Source organism: Zea mays, chromosome 6 (assembly GCF_902167145.1).
Source record: "Zea mays cultivar B73 chromosome 6, Zm-B73-REFERENCE-NAM-5.0, whole genome shotgun sequence".
In the NCBI taxonomy this organism is placed as follows: Eukaryota; Viridiplantae; Streptophyta; class Magnoliopsida; order Poales; family Poaceae; genus Zea; species Zea mays.
This window is the reverse complement of record NC_050101.1, coordinates 13,421,206-13,443,184: the sequence shown is the minus strand read 5'-3', so window position 1 is coordinate 13,443,184 and position 21,979 is coordinate 13,421,206.

The window sequence follows — 21,979 nt, the reverse complement described above, 5'->3', positions numbered from 1 at the left end:
TAATTTTTTCACTCAGAATATAGAATTAAAGTATATGTTGATTTATTTATTGAAATAAATAAAAGGGGAATCCTAGGAGTTAAAATATATTTAAAAGTTGTGAGATTAGTGTAATGCATTTCATGGATTCAATTCTGGTTTAACCTTTAGACCCTAATGTGATAAAAGAATTAGGTATGTAGGTATGGATAATACTTAAAGGATAATCAAATTCCTAAATGAGAGTAGTTTATATTATAATTCTAACCTTCCTTTGTTTTAATCACTACTTAACCTTTTTGAGCTATGTCCTAAACATTTAGAGAGTAATCAATTCTCCAATTAGGATTACTCCATTTTCTTTGTAGCTTGATATCATTCCCCTACACTTAATACTATACCTTTTTGTTAGTTAATGATTGTAAATGTTTGATGTGCTGTTCATTTGTACTTTTTCAAATGTATTGAATGTATGCTCGCTTTACTTAGACAACGAGCAGTCTGAAGTTCCTGAGTGTGTTGTTGGAGACCTCCCTGAGCAACAACTTGGTGAAGGCAAATGTCCTCAGACCTATCATGTCCTACTTTACCTTATAATTCACTGTCCCACATTACTTTATTGAAAACCTAAGGACTGACTAGTTGTATTTCCCTTACTCTTGTTTACCTTTTTGGGTTTATCATGGTTAGCTTATGCTCTTAAACTTAATCAATGAACATGATGTGATCTTTTATGATATGATGATGTTATCCCAATGGGGTCCTTGTGATTACTTTAGGGGGCTCAGGCTCTTTCTTGAGTACCTCTCCGTAAGGACCTGTTTGGGGAGTGACAACCCGGGATAACAGTGCAACCATGAGGGTGGAAAGGGACGCCCTTAGCTGATTAATTAGAGGAACCAGAGGAGTAGTTGGCTTCGCCGTAGGGCCGTCCATGGGGTCCGGGCACAGTACTTGCTCTACCGAGCTTGGTTGCAGAGGTTCCTTGATTTAGTTTTATTAGTCACCCTTCCTTTGGGGAGATGTACTGTGTTTATCAAACTGGAGAAACCTAACGGGCGGCTATGACCTCTGGGAAATCTTTGTAAAGGCTACATAGTGAGACCCTGCTAGGTCACCTTGGTAGTGATCAATGGGGAGGCTAGAACCCCAGGCAGAATGGGAATCAGGGCTTGTGGGTAAAGTGTGCGACCTCTGCAGAGTCTTAGAAACTGGTATATCAGTCATGCTCACGGTTAAGAACAGCCTTGGGATCCTCTTCGATTAGAAGAACAATGATTACCTTTATGATGATGATTAACAATGGTGATTATAATCCTGATCTCTGGTATTTCCTCTTGGAGGGAGTGCCTCTGGGTAATAACTGGGTTATTACTAAAACTTGGCTATACTTATAATAATAAAACTTGATCAACTAAAAGCAACTGCTTAACCTTAACTCCACATATACAGCTAGTCCACATTAGCCAAATGGGACATTTGCTGAGTATGTTGAAGTGTACTCACCCTTGCTTTACAAACCACCCCACCCCTGGATGTCCCCACTGTTCTCAGTGCTCAAGAGGTGAAGTTGGCAACATGGATGACTTCGAGGAGTTCCAGGAATATGATGAGTTCTAGTTTATCTTAGTGGCAAACCCCCCAGTCAGCTGCCTGTGTAGGCTTACATTCTACGTTTCGATACTCCGCACTTTGATTTTATGTTAAAGACCATGGATATGTATTAGACTCTGTGGATGTCTCAGACATCTTGATGTAACTAAGTACCTTTCCGCTATTTAATCCAAGCATTGTGTGATGATGTCCAACTATGTAATCGATGTGTACGTGAGTTCTAATCCTGGCACGTACATGGTTCGCATTCGGTTTACCTTCCAAAACCGGGTGTGACAATTTTGTTACTGAATTGCCTCGCACCCAGAAAGGATATGATGCTATATGGGTGATTGGGGATAGACTGACTAAAGTAGCTCACTTCATTCCTGTCAAGACTACTTATAAAGGTTCTCAACTGGCAGAGTTATATATGGCTCGAATTGTGTGTTTACATGGAGTACCAAAGAAGATCGTGTATGATCGAGGCTCATAGTTTACCTCAAGGTTCTGGAGAAGCTTTCATGAGAATATGAACACAAAGTTGAACTTTAGCACGGCCTATCACCCTCAGACTGATGGACAGACTGAAAGGACTAATCAAGTATTGGAAGATATGTTGAGAGCATGTGCCCTTCAGCATGGAGGAAGTTGGGATAAAAGTATACATTATGCTGAGTTCTCTTATAATAATAGCTATCAGGCCAGTCTGAAGATGTCACCTTTTGAAGCTTTATATGGTAGGAAGTGCAGGACTCCTTTATACTGGGATCAGACTGGAGAAAGATAGTTCTTTGGGCCTGAACTGATTCAAGAAGCAGAAGAGCAAGTCCGTATAATTCGAGAGAATTTGAGGGTAGCTCAAACCAGGCAAAAGAGCTATGCTGATAATAGAAGGAGACCACTGGAATTTGAGGAAGGATATTTTGTGTACCTCAAGGTGTCACCACTTCGTGGAATGAGGAGATTCAAAGTTAAGGGCAAATTGTACCCTTGCTTTATTGGACCATTCATGATCTTTAGGCGAGTTGGGGAGATGTCATACCAACTCGAGCTACCTGATAATCTATCTGATGTGCATAATGTATTTCATGTATCTCAACTTAAGAAGTGTCTCCGTGTCCCTGAGGAACAGTTACCAATGGATGAGCTCAGCGTTCAGGGTGATTTGACTTACACGGAGTATCCTGTCAAGATTCTTGATACATTGACTCGAGCTACAAGAAATAAGGTTATAAAGATATGCAAAGTGCAATGGAGTCACCATGGAGAAGATGAAGCAACATGGGAAAGAGAAGAAGAGCTTCGCATAGATTTTCCCCATCTTTTCCCTAGACCTTCCTAAATCTCGAGGACGAGATTCTTGTTAAGGGGGGTAGGATTTGTAAAACCCACTTTGTAAAAGAAAAAAAGAAATTATATTCCTTTATACACATATGTGTTACCTATATTTATCATTTCATGTGAACACCACAATTAAACTGTGACACCCCAGTGTCACTTAGGGTTCTTCCTTAAGCTAACCCCAACCCATGATCACATGCAATCTCAATGAAAGGATAAACATTAAAAATGAGAACAAAGAATTATGTTGAAGTCTACTTAAACCCTCCTTAAAGTTTTCATGAAATATAAAGAAGGAAAAAAACTCTTAAACCCTAGTTAACCCTAAGTAAACCATTTAAGCATAAAGGGTAAATGGGAGAAACCCTTGGGAGAAAAATACAATTTTGGAGAAAACCAAATTATAAAGTTTTAGTTCACTGATTAACTAACAAAACATAGTAAGGAAGTTTTGCCTTTTGAACTTTTTAAAATCCCCAAAACAGCCCTAAACAAATGCACTTGGGGAAAATTCAGAAATTTAGCAATCTGAATTTTAGCCCCCCTCCCAATGATCAATCTTGTTCTCTATTTTTCAGAACTCAAATCAAACAAGTCCAAACATCAAAGTTGTGCAAAATTCCCTTGAACACGCCCTAGAAAAGTTTGAACTCAAACCAATTTCATTTGGCACGGTTTTGGTGCAGTTTTACCTCGGGACTCACCTTGTGACACTGCCACCTTTGTGACACGACAACTCTCTGTACACTGCCCCAAACCGCTCGACTTCCACACACAAACGACAAAGCTCTGTCGGGGGAGCAAATCTTGTGCAGCGATCATGCCCAAATTCGTGAAGATCTTCAACCTATGGGCGCTTGAACTCGGGCAGAAGCAAAAAGCCACGTGTTCGATCGCTTGCCTGACCGGCCGAGCGCGGACTGGCCGCGGCAGTGCGCGCCCCGCGCGTGGTCGCCCTGCCCCGCGCGCCTGTGTCGTGCCCTCGCCTATAAATGTGTCCAAGAGGCCTTAGCCGTTGGCACCGCACACCCCGAGCCTCGCCCGAGCCAGAGATCACCGGAGTTCGCCGTGAAAAGCGAGCACCGCCGCCCGCCATCCTTGCCCAGGCTCGGCCATCGTGGCCACCCCTTTCTGTTGAACTCCAGCCTCGCCCTAGCATCTGGATTGCTTCCCAGTGAAGCCGTGAAGCTTCTCCAAGCTTGAGCCGAAGCATTGCCTCACCGGAGAAGCGATTTCACCCTCGCCGGACTTCGGTCTTCCGCCGCCGCGCGTGGACCGAGCTAACCAGTGAGTCTTCGTCCAATTCCTTGCACCCACATCTTCCCTGGCATCCCGTGAAGCCCTCTGACCCGTTCAATTGAACTATCATGTCGTGAGTAGGCCGGACTCCTCGGCGCCGACGAGCATCTCCGCCTGCGCACGTGGACCGGCCGACTCCGACCATCCCCGACGGCGACCCGCACATTGTTGTGATCCCCGAGACCTCCCCTACGTCCTCGACCACCTCACCGGAGCAATCTCGCCGCCGGTAAGCCCCTCCATCCTTTCTTCCGTCGTGGTTACTGTTTAACTTGGGAGAAGGACCTCGGGTTAGGATTAGAAGAACCCGGGGGGTTTTCTGCAATGTCAGTGACTCATGTGAATAGTAGCCCAGGGACTGATCCGTGAGGAAAACTTAAAACACCCGCCAGGGACCCCAGTGTAAAGTAGTTTTCCATTTAATCAATTCTGTTAATCTTTTTAAATAACCAGAGAACTTAGAAAATCCATAACTTGATGAATTCTTAATCAAAAGTTGGCAAACTAATTTTGCGAGATCCTAAATATTATGAACTATCATTTAAAAATAATGAACCCTATGTTTTCTGTTCTAATTTTTAGAGTTTAAAATTAAAAACAGAAACTGACCAAACCTTGTTTAATTAAGGAAAATTAGTTTTGCTTCTGTGCTGAACTTGAGAAAATTTGTAGGTATTCAAACCTCTTTTAGACACTGTTTAAAAATAGTAGGAACCCCAGTATTGAAAAATATAGTGTAGATACCCATTTAAAGCTATTTTGCTCAAAACTTAGGAAAAATCAGAAAGGCATTAGAAATTATTGAACAGTGAGTGAAATTATTTTTCCTAGTTTGCTTAAGTAACAGAAAAACTAGGAATAATAAAGGGACCTTTAGTCCAGATCAGTTTTAAAGTGAAATGTTTTATTTAGCATTATTCCAATTAGAAATCAATTGTTAGAATTACAAAACCAGATCCAAAATTGATAATAAAAATCTTGTGAACTTATAACCACCAGAACCCCACTGCAAAAATAATGAACACCTTAGCCCATCATTTTAAATAGGGTAAACAAATATAATATGATAATGAGGCATTTTCCAAATAAATCATGAATAACCCATAATAATGCAATAATGGGCAACCAAAATTTTGCTAAGTCAATGATAAGATAAGCCACCAGAGAAAAATGCAAACCCATTGAAAAGATGTAAAATAATACCTATTGCTAATATTGTATAAGAAAGGCCATTTAATCCAATTAATGCATACCACCCCTTCCATTAAGCAAAAAGATGCCAAACTTCAGAATGATTGCTCTTGCGCAAAATAGAAGCTAAGAAAAATCAGAAATTTGTTGTTTGATATTTTTCAAATATAGTGGTAGTAGAAAGCACCCCTTTGGCTAGAAACTTGAGAAAACCCTAGTAAAATAACTAATAGGTATTAATGACTAGAAATTTGTGTCAAGTCATGTTATAGCACCTAAAAGCCAGCAAAAATAAGTTTTAGAGAATTACCTACTTTTAATTAATAGTTGTAGCTCAAAGCACCCCTTCTGCCCTAAAACTTGGTAATTTTGTCCAGAGAAAACTATTCACTTTCTGATCCCCATATTTTGAGACAGAGAGTTATACACCAGTAATAAGCCACTGTAATTTTTACAGGATTTTTGGAATTTTATTAAAGCAACTTATAGTTCAAACCTACTCCAAAAACTTAAGGAGAATAAAGAAAAAGAAAGAGGAAATAAACCTCACTCCAATGAGCCCAACTTGAATTCTTGTCAAAACTCACTAAGGCCTAAAAAGAATTCAGTGGAACCCCAAAATAAAACCTACCACTTGCCTGAGCTAAGTTTGACCTAATTTACCAAGTATACCATCCAAAGGTCTTACATAAGTAAGGTTTAACCTTGTCTAACTCAAGTAGATCATACACCGTCAAAAGTTGTAATTTCTAAAGCACATATTATATCATGCATATATCTTACGCATTGCATTCATTAGATTGTAATCTTGCTGACGGAGAGTATGTGCTCATCCCCGAGCAAAGATTTGTCCAAGAGGAGGACCAGGAGCAAGCTTCTGAGGCTGCTATCGAGGATCTCCCCGCAGCCCCAGCTATTGAAGGCAAGCCCCGGTTTATATGCATAACCGTATTATTATATGCTACTTTACTACACTTATTGCTTGTAGGATTGTAATGTGCACTTAAGTGTAGGAGTTGCTTGAAACCTCTAGTTGCATGAACTTAGGATTCCTTTGGAGATGAATACTAGTATACTAGGTCGAGTAGCTGCTTGCTAATCAGGATCTCGGTAGAAGTCGAGTGATTTTTCTAGCACTCGCGCGAGGTCAGGAATTGATTGTATTCATCTTGATAACGGGATCTATGTTAGTCTATGGACCTGGATCCAGGGAGGATGCCTTGTCCATGAGACGGGAAAAAGGAATTAAGGATTAATGTGTGGATACCTGAGTCAAGCTTTTGAACGTACTAAGCACATGCCGGGAAAAATGGTAACCGGTAAACCTAGTACCTGAGTGAAGTCGGGCGCGGACTTTATCCCTCATGTGACCTGAGACTGGGTCTCCCATGCTAGCTATGGTGGGTACACGTGCGGTCACTGCACGGCGGCAGCCGGGGTCAGTGGAGCATTGTATGCCAAGGCGGTGAGGCCTGGACGCGAACGGGGAATCGATGGGGACAGTTGACATGTGTGGGGTCGGAGTACCTTGACATGTCGTGTGTTTAGGTTTACCTTGCAAGGTTAAAACTCGATTCGAATCGTCTGCTTCTCGCAGCTAATGAGACTGCTTGACCCCTTGTACTGCATCGAGTAAGAAGTGAAATGAGGTTACATGAGACAATTTGTTGATTGAACTAAATGCTTGTCACCATGTATGCTTAGAAGGAGCAAACCTAGCTAAGATAATGATGATAGAATTTGAAAGGCTAAAAAAATTGATTTTAAAAACAGCTAGTGCTTTTGGCAAACCAAACCCCTCAGCCAAACAGCTGCATAGTCTAGAGGTAGAGGAGTAGACTCCTCACACCGGGTAAGTCTAGCTGAGTATTAGTATACTCAGCCTTGCTTATGGCATAATTTTTGCAGGTACCATTCAGGAAATGGTTGATGGTGTGACTTGGCCTACCACCCTGCCACCGGGTTGGACGGTCGAGTGGGATGTTGCTCCGGCAGGAGAGGAGCACGAGGAGTAGTGGGCTAGGCCTTGCCCATTTCCTCGATACCGACGACATCAATTATCCGCTGCATTTTATTTTGTGAACTCTTATTTGCTACTCAAAAACTCCAACCTATGTAATAATTCAGTTCTTAATTTGAGGTTTCCTGTTTTATTGTATTTCTTCTGTGACTCACCTTCGAGTGAGACTGTGGAATTTGATCCTGGTTAAGTGGCTCTATCAGACTAGATCAGAGGGACTGACGTGTTATTCCGATTTAAGTGTGTTGCGATCCCTGAGGCGTGACTTAGGCACTTAAGCTGGAATAATTCGGGCAGTTCTGCCACAGCTGGTATTGGAGCAAATTCCACCATAGAGAAGGACAATAAACCATGAATACCAATTTTCAAAATCTAAAACTTGCCTAGAAATTGCTACGGATCGTCAGGACTAGACCGCTAGACCTAGGACGAAAGGCCTTAGGCATAGAGGGAGAAATAGGTGGCTAATTAATTAGGCCCCGTGGGCCAGTACTTATATTTTTTGGATGCCCTAAGAGCACCCTATTGTTTGGAGAGGCAACGTTACTTCCAGCATGCATGCATTATAAATACAAAGAGGAATTAAAAACTTGAGCTAACCCACTTTCCTTAAAACCATCCGGGCTCTATTTTTCTTTTACCTTCCACCATAATCTTTACCTTTGATTCCCTTCCGCAGATGAATTCACCCACCCCCGCCAGTGGAGGAGACACTCGTTTCAGTTCTGACTTCCTTTCTCGCGATGGCTTTCCTTCCATCTTGTGGGAAGTGCTTAACTCTGCTGGTTACCCTACGCCCCCTTTGTACACGGTGCAGTTGTATGAAGAGCATCGGGTACCTCGTTGTCGGGTCTGGCTGACTTTGGAGGCACACCCCCTTTAGCCTGGTTGGCGTTCTCTTGATTCCGAGACAATTGGACTCAGGACGGACGACACCGTTGAAGCGGCAGCCATGAAGACTCTGACGACTTTCTGTGGCTACCATCCCCTGGAGATGGTGATGCACCCCTTGGGACTCTTCCCTGCTGAGAAGAAGGATGATCCCATGTGGTGTAACCGCGTGAGCCATGTGAAGGATGTGTGGGCAATGTATCCTGACTTGGTTGGGAGGGTCACCATTCAGTGCATGAGTGCGCTGTACCGCCTTCAGGCCCTTCAGAGCGACGCTATGGCACACCTTGCTAACATCGCTCTAACCGCCAAGCTCACTCTCGACAGTCGAGAAGATTTTGTGGTCGACTTATCCTCCGAGTTGGTAGAGAAGGATCTGCAGGTGGAAAGGCTGAGCCAGCGCATTGCCACCTTGGAGCAGCAGGTGGAGATCCGAGACAACACCATTGATGTCTTGGAGAACCAGCTTCATGATGTGCAGAGGGAACTCGAAGAAGCAAATGACCACCTGGACATGCACCACCTGGAGATGGAGGCCAATGAAGCCGGAAGCGAGGGAGAAGAGGCTCCCGAGGAGCTAGGACCAGCCCCTGGTGCCAATGGGACTACCTCCGCGATGCCTCCTTCACCCGTATCCAGTGTCGCTTCCACCGCTCAGGGTTGATCAGTCACTTCGACACTTTTAGGCGGATCGAAACCTATGCGAGCTTAGTTAACGTCAGATTTTGGACTAGGCTTACGGGTACTTTCCCCTGATTGATGTAACCCTGTGAACTTTTGAAATCTTGGGATGTTTGTCACCATGTTATCTTCATTTCGAACCTAATATTATGATTATGGCATTTTCTTTTTCCATCTGAGATGATATCTTGTCGTTCGAAACTGTGAGTTGGGATAACAATGGCGGCAATCTCTGTTTTCATATGGCAGCTAGGCAGCGTCGCGGGCATAACGAGCAGGTTCCCCCACCACCTCCTCCAGCTCCCACAGTGCAGGAGCTGATGGCCCAGCAGAATGAGCTTCTGCGACAGCTCTTGCAGCGCCAACCCCACCCTCAGCAGCATGGTGGAGGCCAGCATCAGCGACCTCCGGCAATGGCAACTTACCAGGAGTTCTGAGCACGCAGCCACCCTTGTTCACCAAGGCAGAGGATCCGTTGGACGCCGATGTATGGCTTCGCGTCGTCGAGTCCAAGTTTCCCCTCCTCACGGGAGACTGCCCTGATGAAGCCAAGGCTCGCTTCGCCGCACAGCAGCTTCGTGGCCCTGCTCGGACTTGGTGGGACCACTTCCGTGCTATGCTCCCCACTGATCGTGAAGTGTCTTGGGAGGAATTCAAGACTGCCTTCAGGGGACACCACATCCCAGCTGGCATTCTTGATCACAAGCTGAATGAGTTTCTGGCACTTAATCAAGGAACTCGCATGGTACTGCAGTATGCGCAAGCCTTCAACGACCTATGCCAATATGCAGGTTACCATGCTGATTCTGATGAAAAGAAGAGAGACCGCTTCCGCAGAGGTCTTAATACCAAGCTGCGGGAACGACTCAACACTGTCCGGGCTGATAGCTTCAATGAGTTGGTCAACATGGCCATCTCCTAGGAGGATTGCATTGTAGCTCACCGGGCAGAGAAGAAGAGAAGGGCACCAATGGCAGCACCATCCGCTCAGGCCCAGAGGTTCCGGATTGTTTCTCTCAATCAGAGCAGGGGTTTCCAGCAGCAGGCAGGCAGATGGGTGATCAGGCCACCTCAGCAGCAGCAGCCGGCACCCAACCGCTTTCCAGCTCCTGCTCCAAGGAACAATCAGCCTCCGCAGCAGCAGCAGTTCCGCCAGGGCAATGGGAACAAGTGTTTCACTTGTGGCAATGTGGGCCACTATGCCAAGAATTATCCCAGGAACCAGCAGAGGCCGATGCCAGCACCAAATCAAGACAAGGGAAGAAAGCAGAAGGTACAAGTCAGGCAAGGGAAGCTCAACTTCACTACTCTGGAGGAAGTACCTGAGGGAGCTCCTATCATGACCGGTATCTTTTCAGTTTATAATCAACCTGCTTTAATTCTGTTTGATTCTGGTGCATCTCATAGTTTCATTAGCCAGAAGTTCAGTACTAAATGTGAACTGCCATTCTCTCCCTCAAAAGGGTCATTCTTGATAGTCACACCTGGGGGTAAAATTTCAACTAATCAATTAAACCAATGTGTGCCTATTCAACTAGGGAGCCACATTGTCAAAACCACTCTTCTTGTGTTGGGTTTGGAAAATGTGGACATTATTATGGGAGCCAATTAGATGACCTTGCACCAAGTTGTGCTTGATGTAGCCAGTCGTACCGTGGAAATTAATTCTCCATTCTGTGGGAACTTCACCTTAATTCTGCCCAGTCAAGGTTCTACTCAGTCATGTGCTTTCTCTATGACGAAGTTACCTCTAAAGAAGATCCCAGTGGTCTGCGAGTATGCAGATGTCTTTCCTGATGAATTGCCAGGAATGCCACTAGACCGGGATATTGATTTTGCCATCGAGTTGCAACCGGGAACGACACCAATTTCCAAGAGGCCCTACCGAATGCCACCCGCTGAGTTGGCAGAATTGAAGAAGCAATTGCAGGAGTTGCTGGATAAGGGATTTATTCGCCTAAGTACTTCGCCTTGGGGATGTCCAACACTGTTTGTGAAGAAGAAGGATGAAAGCTTGAGGCTGTGTATAGATTACCGCCCTCTTAATGCGGTAACTGCCAAGAACAAGTATCCTTTGCCTCGTATTGATGTTCTTTTTGTCACACCCGGGTTTCGGGGCACCAAGACCCGGGCGCGAACATAATCACCAGGTGTGCTGGGACCAAGTCTCACACATATGATGAATCATGGCACAGGATCAAATGTCACATCTTTACTATATAATAGGAGTTCTGTACAAAATAAATAAATAATTACATTATAAGGAGACAACGGTCCAGCAACCCAAAGTTGACTGGGAGACGACGACCTAGACCACTCACGAACAGCATCCTCCATGCGCCTCATCCTGCGGTACTTGCTCTTGACCTGTGGGGGGGTGTGAGACAACAAGAGTGAGCTCACATACGTTCATCGCTCAACAAGTTGTGGGGAATAATGTGCATGAACTCGCCAAAGGTGGGAGCACACGTGAAGTGTAAGGCTTACCAAAGAGGATGGTTGGAGCTGAGCATTGCTTTTAAAGTTGGTCAAAATTTTATTAGCAATTACTAAGTATAGGTAAATACCAGCCCAATTAAGTAGTAGAACAAAAGTAACAACCTCACCTGCGATGCAATGCATATGACAAATTGAGTTTAGGTTCCATAATTTAATCATGTGAGTGTCCGAGCCGCTCATGACCGTGAGCACGGCTAGTATACCAGTTTTACACTCTGCAGAGGTTGCGCATCTTTACCCACAAGTCGTGTTACCCATTTGCCACAGAGTTGATCAGACTTCATACACCTCTACCAAGGAAGCGAGGCAGGGTACCACTACGAGGCCTTTACAAAGTTCCACTAGCTTCAGACTACCCGCTACAGTTTATAGGAAGCTCCAGTGCAGGGTTCTTGCCTGACCGCCATCGCAGCAAAATCAACCAAGGACCTCCCTACACTGACCACTCCCCTACTGCCCTTGCCCCTTTCGGGTAAGCACTACTACAGATCCTATTATATGAGACGGTTAATTTTCACTTATTAAGACGTTTCTCAAGTGTCCAAATTTGATGGAGTCGCAAAAGATGTCACACATTTAAGATGGTTGCAAACCGTCTTAAAAAGATTTTACATAAGACATTGTTAGTTTATAACCGTCCAAAAAAGGTATTTGTTTAAGTTATTTTGTCCAATAACCTGTCTTAAATTATGTTTATTTAAGACACTTTTTCAAAATAACCGTTGAGTATATGAACATTTTATGTCACAAGTTATTTAGTAAACTGTCTAAAATGTTCTATATTAATAAACGCTTGCAATATAAAAACCGTCTTATTTTGGTGACTGATATTGGACGTTTTGGAAATCGTCTTATTTAGAGGACCGATATGGGACATTTTTAGAACCGTCTGAATAAGATTTAAACAAATTGACTTAAATAACAATATATTCTTCAATTTATATTCATTTGAGATACCACATTATAATAATTTGAAAGAGAAATACACACATATATTTAATAATAATATAATTAATATAATATAGATGAGTACCAATAAATATTTCATACATAAGTGTACTCTAAATCCAAACCAAAACATTGAGATAATCTTGTAATTAGCCAAACAATCTGTGCAAGTGCAGAATACAATGTACAGCAGATTGATTTGCATCATGTCAAAACCAGATTGTCCAAGGGATACATCGGTTGCCGCTGCCGCACCCCTCCTGCCCATGTTCCATGACTCCATTCTTGCTGGCCACTTTGTGCTCACACCTCATCTTGTGCTCCTTCGACACTATTGTTGGCTGTTAATATACAATAACCCTGAAATAAATCCACAAGACAGAATACTCAGTTTTAAAGAAGTAGAAAAAATTACTGACCATAGTACATATTTGGAAATAACAGTGTCAGATCTTCATGGTTAATTGCAAAATGTGGCCTATCAAGTTTATTTGTAAAGATCTCAGTGGATGTTGAACCCACAAAAACAAGGCACAAGATTATAACTAGTGAACAACAATGTTCCTATCATCGCATCGGTGTTTACTGTATACATTCACGAAAATTATTGACTGCGCAGTCCCAGTGATCAAATGCTCATGCCACTACAAGCACAACAGACTGAGATCAACATTTAAGGATCTGACCTTGCACATTGGGGCAAGCAGCACGGCACCGTCCCAGTAGAGAGGATCCTTCCTGTGGAGCTGAAGCACCACGGTTCCTCCCATGGAGAAGCCGTAGAGGAACCTCTTCTTCAGCCTGTTCTCCTGTTTCTCTGTGGAAATGCAGTGGTCATGGTTAACAACTAAAAAAATGGAGAGATCCCATGCCGGGCTATGGTTTGCGTACATATATAGCTACTGGAATCCACAGCTTCGTTCTCACCACAAACACTCTTGAAATGGTCCGAGCAGTCTCTGACGACGTCGCCGAAGCTCGACAGGTAGCCTTTCGAGCCTGAAGATTTGTCGTGGCCCTCGTGGTCGATTCCGTGAACAACGTATCCATGGTGTACTAATCGAGTGGTCGTGTCTGTATTTTTTATGGAAGTTTGTGAGTATGCAATCGATGCCATGAGTTCATCACTGATGGAAAGAACATGGAAGTGAAACTTGAAGGTTTACCTCCCATGGATATGCTGCACTCGGCTCTGTATCCTAGCAAAATTGAGCCACGGAAGAAAGATCGGCTCGTTAGTTCTCAAACAAACCATAGCCAAGGGAGGAAGTGAGTGTAAGGAGATGTCGCTACCGTGGCAGATAAAGATCAAAGCTTTGCACTCCGATTTCCTCGGTGTCCACCTACAAGTGAAGAGCTTGCTTCCGCGTGAATTCACGAAGAAGTCCTGCCCAAAAAAAATCGCGCAGAAATATGTTAGGAAAAACTGGCATACTACACCGCTGGAATCAAAAAAGGAATCCTTGTTGGAAACTGATGAACCACCCAAGAGAATTGCAGTCGCACTAACCTCTTCATACTTGATATCGTCTTTGTACTGATACTGCACAAATCAGAAAACCAACTGAACTGCTAGAGTCAAGGAGGCCAAAGAAACAAGAGCAAATTAACAGTCATTTAAATACTTGCTGAATTTGGACAGCAGAACAGCAACTATTTGTTTAGTTCATAACTCACAAAATAGGCATCCAAAAATAGTAAACTAGGACTTTCTAGAAATCTTAGAAAGTCCTCTATAACTATTATATTATGATCACAACCTGATTCGACAGTTTAAAAGGTCAAACAGTGCTAAACTTTAATTCTGTCCACATTTGGACAGAATTCGGCTCTTTATTTCAAAAATTTATAACTAGAGTTTCAGAAATCCAAATCAGGTGATCCTAGACTTTTTAGAAAGCTAATATAATTGTCTACAATTCATTTATAAACATCTCAAGGTGATTCAATGTATATAAAGGTCAGAAAACATGAGAAAAACTCTGCTGTCCAAATTGGGACAGATTCAGAGATCCTAACTCAAACAGCTGTAACTTAATTTATAGATCACCACAAAGGGTGATCCAAAATTTGTTGGAAAGCTTAAGGAAAGTAATACAATTCTCCTATAATTGCTAATGACTTATTCTCATTTTAACTTAGCCAAACAATCCAATTTTCGAAACCTGTACAGAATTTGGACAGATTCTGAAACTGGACTTGGAAAACTCATAACTCCTAAACTACTAAACCTATGATCTTGAAATTTTTACACAAGTAAGATAAAGAAGTTATCTACAACTTTCCTATATAAAATTGCTACAGAAAATATGGTTTACTTCATTGAACTAGCTGCATAACTAAAACTGGTCATGCAGTCCCAAACAGCAAGTAGTAGATTTTATTCAAGTTCTATACTCTTTTAAGATCAAGCATTCATCGAAAGACAAATAACTTTAGATTCTTCATTGCGAGACACTTAGAACAAATATAAGGATAGAAGCAATCTGCTAACTTTCTAAATCATTTTGTTGGATACTAGAATTACACAATACTAAGGAAATCATCTCATTGATCATTCTAGCAAGTAGAGCACCATCAAAACATTACACGATTCCACTCGACTATAACTTAGAAGTAAAGACTTAAAGTACTTAACACACCTTCTATTAAGTATATTTCAGATTTCAAACAGAAGACCTGTCGATGTTACTAGATTTCAATTACTCGGATAAAAATAGGTAACCTCCAACTATGGCATTAGCCAGCCACTAATATGGATTGGGTGACTCCTAAAGCAACTCATTGACTTCAACATATCAACACAATCAGCACAACACACTGATAGGACCTGTCGGATAATCGATAAAAATTCTAAACTCATCCTACGCAATATTTTAGTTCACCAAAATCACAACATCGAACCTATAAAACCATACTTGGTAACCATGAGAGCATCACCGACACAAACATCTAATCATCCATTCATCAAATTAATTTTGCAAGGACAGTGACCGGGCTCACCATGTCATAAATCAAATCGATATGTGTAAGGGCGATGACGATTTCCGGTTTAAGCTTTTTGCCAAACACCTAGAGCGCGCCGAATGGACTTTCCTCTTCCACGGTAAACCTAGGGTTTCACTCCACATATTGTACACGCATAAACATACATAATCATAATATGGGAAGGATGACAATATAAATTAAAAAAATGAACATCGGCTCTCACCGGCAGCAAGACAGGGAGATCGACGCTGGGGTTTGAGGGCTGAAACCAGGGGGCAGCGATAGACTCCGGGATCGAGAGGGCAGCATCGAGCAGTAGCTGGAGGGGCATCAGCCATTAGCAGAGAAACGGCTGGGCGAGCTCGGCTAGGGAAGAAGACCAGGCGCCATGGAAGGGGATCCTGCAGGGGGGAGCTCTACCATGGAGATCCAGGGCGGCGAGGGGTAGGGACGACTTCTGTGTGGGGAGAGATGGAGGGAGCGGCTGGGGAGGGAGGAGATGGCTGGGCGAGCAGGGAGGGCGCGGCCATGGGAGAGGGCACCGGCCAGGGAGCGTCCATGGAAGAGGTGAAAGGGAAAAGGTGTGGGGAGGAGGTGACGTGAAGAAACAAAGCTCCTGGTGAGCGGCGTGAAGATAGGGTAGTAGACAGATGAGTAGAGAGGTGAAATGATAAGGAAGCATTCTGGATTTTTTACATAAGTGAATAAGTGATACAGATATACACGATTATGAGATTAGGGTTAAAAAGAGACATAAACAAGTTGGACCAAAATAATTTTGAGTACATAATTTAGACATGATTTTATTTGGTGAATACTCTGGAGTCAGATGAACTTTTACCCGTTATTTATTTTCGAATATTTAGATCTGGACGAGAAACGCACGGACCAAACCAAACGACATTAGAGTCAATATATTAAGACTGTGCTTAATTTGATTTGATTTGAAACCCAATAATTTTATCCGCAGTCTGAACATGGAAACAAATTAATTATGAATACTCAATATCGACTCTAATTATCTCGGTCAAATTTAATCTCGCATCAACACTCTTGCTGCTGATGGTGCCACGAATGAACGTCGCAGGCTGGCGCCGATCGTTCTGAGCCACCACAACGTGAGACGGCCTCCGGCGGCGACGATTCTTGGGGTTCGGAGTCCATGATTATTGGACAGCGGCGGTCGTTCCCGAGGGAGGCATTGGGTGTGTATGGTGAGAAGGCATCGCGGATGGAAACAAAATGATAGCGATTTTTATATATCATCAGCTCAAGGTGATTTCACTATTTGCTACATTTTTCATATACGTCTTGTCAGACTATCATGTGAAGACGCTTCCATATTTATAAGTGTCTAGTATACTCACTAACATCTATGACGGTTCTTATAGTCTAGACGACTCTAATAGTATTCTTATTTGAGATGGTTTCATACATAGAAGTGTCTCAAATACTCATTGTCATCTAAGTCAGTTGTTAAAGTAGGGATGACTCAAATATTATCCTTATTTGAGACAGTTAATAATAAAAACATGTCTTAAATCAATATAAGACATTTTTTACGACGTAACTGTCTCAAAAAACTTTTCCAATTAAGACGGATTTCCAAAAATTTGTCTTATCTTACTCAACATCGTATGATATAAGACACTTCTATAAAATGTACTTATATGAGTCTTTAATGGTGTGTCTTAAATAGTCATATATGTAGTAGTGAAGGTAGCCATCCACTAGCTTTCCTAGTTAATCAGCCAAGGGCGTCCCATAAACCCTTGTGGTAGCACTGTTTTCCCGGGTGGTTCTCCATGTTCCAATTAACATAATGATCTTATCATGAACAGTAAATAACAACTGATAACAAAGATATAATCATGAATAAAAGGTATCTCCATACTCAAAACCACATATAGCACTAGCAAGTACTACCCAGAAAGTTCAGTGGTAAACAAGGTATAAAGATAGACAAACTAGGGTATCCTATTGGGACCCATCAAAATTAACCTATGCAGATCATTATGATTAATTAGAACATGAGTGGGTAAAAAGAAGTGATCAAGGACACAACTTGCCTGGCACTTGAGATTCCAGTTACCAGGGTAATTCTTCAGATCCTCGAAACCTCGCGCTAGTCGTAGCAATACAAACATACATGGTATAGATTAACATCACACCAAACATGCAAATAGAATATACAGTAATAAACTAGACATCAAAATATGATCATAGGAACTGGAATTAATAATTTTGGAGTTATATATTTTAAGTTATGAAATTCCAAAGATTTTATGCATTTAATATAGGGTTAAGTGAGAAATAACTTTTAATGTGTATTTCATGTGAAAACAGTGGTACTATTTGATAGATAATAATATTACAAAATTATAGGAACTGAAATGGTCCAATTTGAAGTTCATATGCATTTACTATGAATTAAACAAGTTTCTTTAATTAATTTAATGTTAAAAATCTATTTCTAAATTAAATTCTCTGATTTTCTAATCCTCTGGACTAGGCGTCAAAATCTGTGAAGCGCAGGGGTCTCTGCGAAATTAATCCAAGACACAGTCTACAGTCCCTATGGGACGGCGGGTTGATTCTTAAACACTATGAGGGGTTTTCTGCAAAGTGAATACGCGAAGGGGTACAGGAGGATTCGGACCGTTCAGATCAGATCCAAGGGCCAGGATCGGATCTCGTCCATTATGAACACGCGAGCGCACAGGGCCGTCCGATCAAGAATGGACGCACCCGATTAGACCAGTGACCTCGCGAACGGGTACGCGATCACGACCGTAGGATTACCTACCTACGCCCCAGATCCAAAATGCCCTTGATTCCTCCCCCTCGCCCGCACGATTTACATCCAGCGGTCCAGAACTACTAGCGCGAAGGGGGGGCCTTGGCCCAATCTCGGCCGTCCGCGCAGATCAGACGGCGCCAGAGCGTCTTCTTCCTCCCACCGCGTGAGACGGTGGCTCGAGTACGAACCACCACAGCGACTGCGCCGGCGACGAGCCTCGTCACCCATTAGCGCACCAACCAATCCCAGATTAATGCTGTGCGACGAGGAAGCCAAGGCGATTCCAATGGTGGCACCAAATCAGTGTATCGTCGGACCGCCATGCCTACCCACGGTGGCACGCGGAGACGCCACAGCGGTGAGATCCAATGAGAAATTTCCAGCGCCCCATGACCCCGAATCTACAACATACTAATCCTACGCGATGCGGGGACGAAGGAGAGACCATAGGAGGAATTCTCACCCCAGAACGACGATGATGGTGCGGCAGCCCGCGATGCCGTGTCGTATGACGCCTTCCTTGCCAATCGACGAGCAATTCCTCCGGTCTTGGAAACACTCGGCCCACCCGAGGGCAGAGACGACCCTCCCGGACCCTGGCGCTCCTTCACGGCGGTGTTGGCTAATCGCACGGCTCAATGAGGGGCGAGAGGAGAGCGGCACGATTTATACCCAGTGCTGAGTCCGGGTCCGAGCGTGCGCAGTGGGGCTCCAACGGATTCTGCGAAGTGCGCCCGGGTCGAGCTCATCCGAGCAGCGCGGCGAAGAAAGGGGAAAGGGGCAGAGCTGACGTGTGGGGGCCACCGGCCAGAGAGCGTCCGTGCGAGTGAGTGGCAAGCGGGACCCGTGTGTCAGGCGGACTCTGGAGCTGGCGCGCGCAGGGTAAGTCTAAGTGGGCCGAATTGGCGCCCGGTGGCCCAATTAGGGTTTACTCCTTTTCCTTTTTTATATTTCCTATTTTCTTTTCTTTTTCTTTTGAATTTCAAGTTTGAATTTGATTCTTGTTATGAGGGTCCACTTTGAGTAAATTTTACAAATTAAAATCTTAATGTAGAAATAATATATTCTATTATATATATTTTTATACCATTTTTAGTCACATAGTATTTCCTTTCTTCTTTTCCAAACTCTATAATTTCTTTTAGGATTTAATTTCCCATTTGGATATTTAACATATTTCTTTTTACGTTACTGTAATATTGTCACAAAAATGCACACACAAGTAAAATATTCAGCATGGTGCAATGATTTAGTAGCATATCTTTTTATTAATTGTTTTTGGACATGGTGTTCATATATGATGATGCTTAAAGATCAAACTCACATAAAGAGAAATTGTTTCTCTATTGGTATTATTTCTAGCAATTTACAAAGTGGGTGTTATAAATCCTACCCCCTTAAAAATAATCTCGTCCTCGAGATTTGTAAGAAAAGGGATATAATAGGTTTGGTCTAGAATTTTAGTTTCTCATTTGGTTTTGGGAATCAAAGTTTTGTTCAAGTTTTTTTTAACAGTTAGTAGATGATATGAATATTGTATGTCTAGATATTCATTAGGTCAGGTACGGTTATCGCATGTAGAGGTTGTGGCAAGGGTATAATAAGGAAAGACTTCATCCTAAACTATGGATCTTGATTCCGCTGGCGATTCAACTTGATCTTTGAAGTCTTGAGTTGATGCTTATCCTTTTTGACATGGTTGGTCTTCTTTGGCCTTTATTTCTTGGAGTTGTCATCCGAGTCAAGGACATATGGCTAGGACATATGTGAGTAGGATGGATTGTATGGTGTAGGTAGGTTAGAATCTCTTGCTAGGTTAAAATTGTGGGGTTATGCAACTATTGGATGGTTAAGGTAGTTGCATATGGCCAAGTCGATCTGTCATTCTTAATTTAGTGCAGGGTGAACTAAGTTAAGACCCGTTCTATAGGAGTAGAGTCTAATCTATTTCATTAGTATTATCTAACATGTTTGATAAGTCACTTTAGATTAGATCAGATCTAGGTTAGATTGGTGTGACTAGTTTGACTAGATAAGATCTTATTTATTTTAGGCTAGATCATGGTTGTTACACTAGCGTGGGATAAATATGCTTATTGGGGTAAGATGAATCCATAAGGATAAGGTAGAATCTTTTGAGGTCAGATAGATCTATTAGGATAAGATAAATCTTTTCAAGATAAGATGAGAATCTATTTTTTTTAGGATAAGATGGATCTTATGAGTGTAGGATAGACTTTTTCAAGATAAGATGGATTTTGCTAGGCTAGATTCTTTGATGAGGGATAACCTAGTTCATTTAGATATTTTTATAACCGTTTTTTTTCTATATGTATATACAGATGTGATTGTAGACATTACTCTACAACTAATCACACTCAATCAAAGATCCAAATCAAACAAGTATCATAAGAACAAACATTCAAGCATACAAATACCTATAAAAATAGTTTTGTTTTTGTTCCTAAGAGTAGGTCTCCTATTCCTAAAGTCACTTTAGGCACAGGATTTCAAAGTGTGAAATCCACATTTGTCTTTAGAATGAAGAGGTAAGAATAATCAGAGTAAAACGGAAATAGATAAGAAAAGATTAAGGGAAGTTTAGAAAAAAAATCAGAGTAGCAGAGGTAAGTGAGTATTGGTTGTCCAGTTCTATCTAGGTTTCGTCCTACAGTCAACATTCCTCTGATACCACTTCTGTCACACCCGGGTTTCGGGGCACCAAGACCCGGGCGCGAACATAATCACCAGGTGTGCTGGGACCAAGTCTCACACATATGATGAATCATGGCACAGGATCAAATGTCACATCTTTACTATATAATAGGAGTTCTGTACAAAATAAATAAATAATTACATTATAAGGAGACAACGGTCCAGCAACCCAAAGTTGACTGGGAGACGACGACCTAGACCACTCACGAACAGCATCCTCCATGCGCCTCATCCTGCGGTACTTGCTCTTGACCTGTGGGGGGGTGTGAGACAGCAAGAGTGAGCTCACATACGTTCATCGCTCAACAAGTTGTGGGGAATAATGTGCATGAACTCGCCAAAGGTGGGAGCACACGTGAAGTGTAAGGCTTACCAAAGAGGATGGTTGGAGCTGAGCATTGCTTTTAAAGTTGGTCAAAATTTTATTAGCAATTACTAAGTATAGGTAAATACCAGCCTTATTAAGTAGTAGAACTAAAGTAACAACCTCACCTGCGATGCAATGCATATGACAAATTGAGTTTAGGTTCCATAATTTAATCATGTGAGTGTCCGAGCCGCTCATGACCGTGAGCACGGCTAGTATACCAGTTTTACACTCTGCAGAGGTTGCGCATCTTTACCCACAAGTCGTGTTACCCATTTGCCACAGAGTTGATCAGACTTCATACACCTCTACCAAGGAAGCGAGGCAGGGTACCACTACGAGGCCTTTACAAAGTTCCACTAGCTTCAGACTACCCGCTACAGTTTATAGGAAGCTCTAGTGCAGGGTTCTTGCCTGACCGCCATCGCAGCAAAATCAACCAAGGACCTCCCTACACTGACCACTCCCCTACTGCCCTTGCCCCTTTCGGGTAAGGTAGCCATCCACTAGCTTTCCTAGTTAATCAGCCAAGGGCGTCCCATAAACCCTTGTGGTAGCACTGTTTTCCCGGGTGGTTCTCCATGTTCCAATTAACATAATGATCTTATCATGAACAGTAAATAACAACTGATAACAAAGATATAATCATGAATAAAAGGTATCT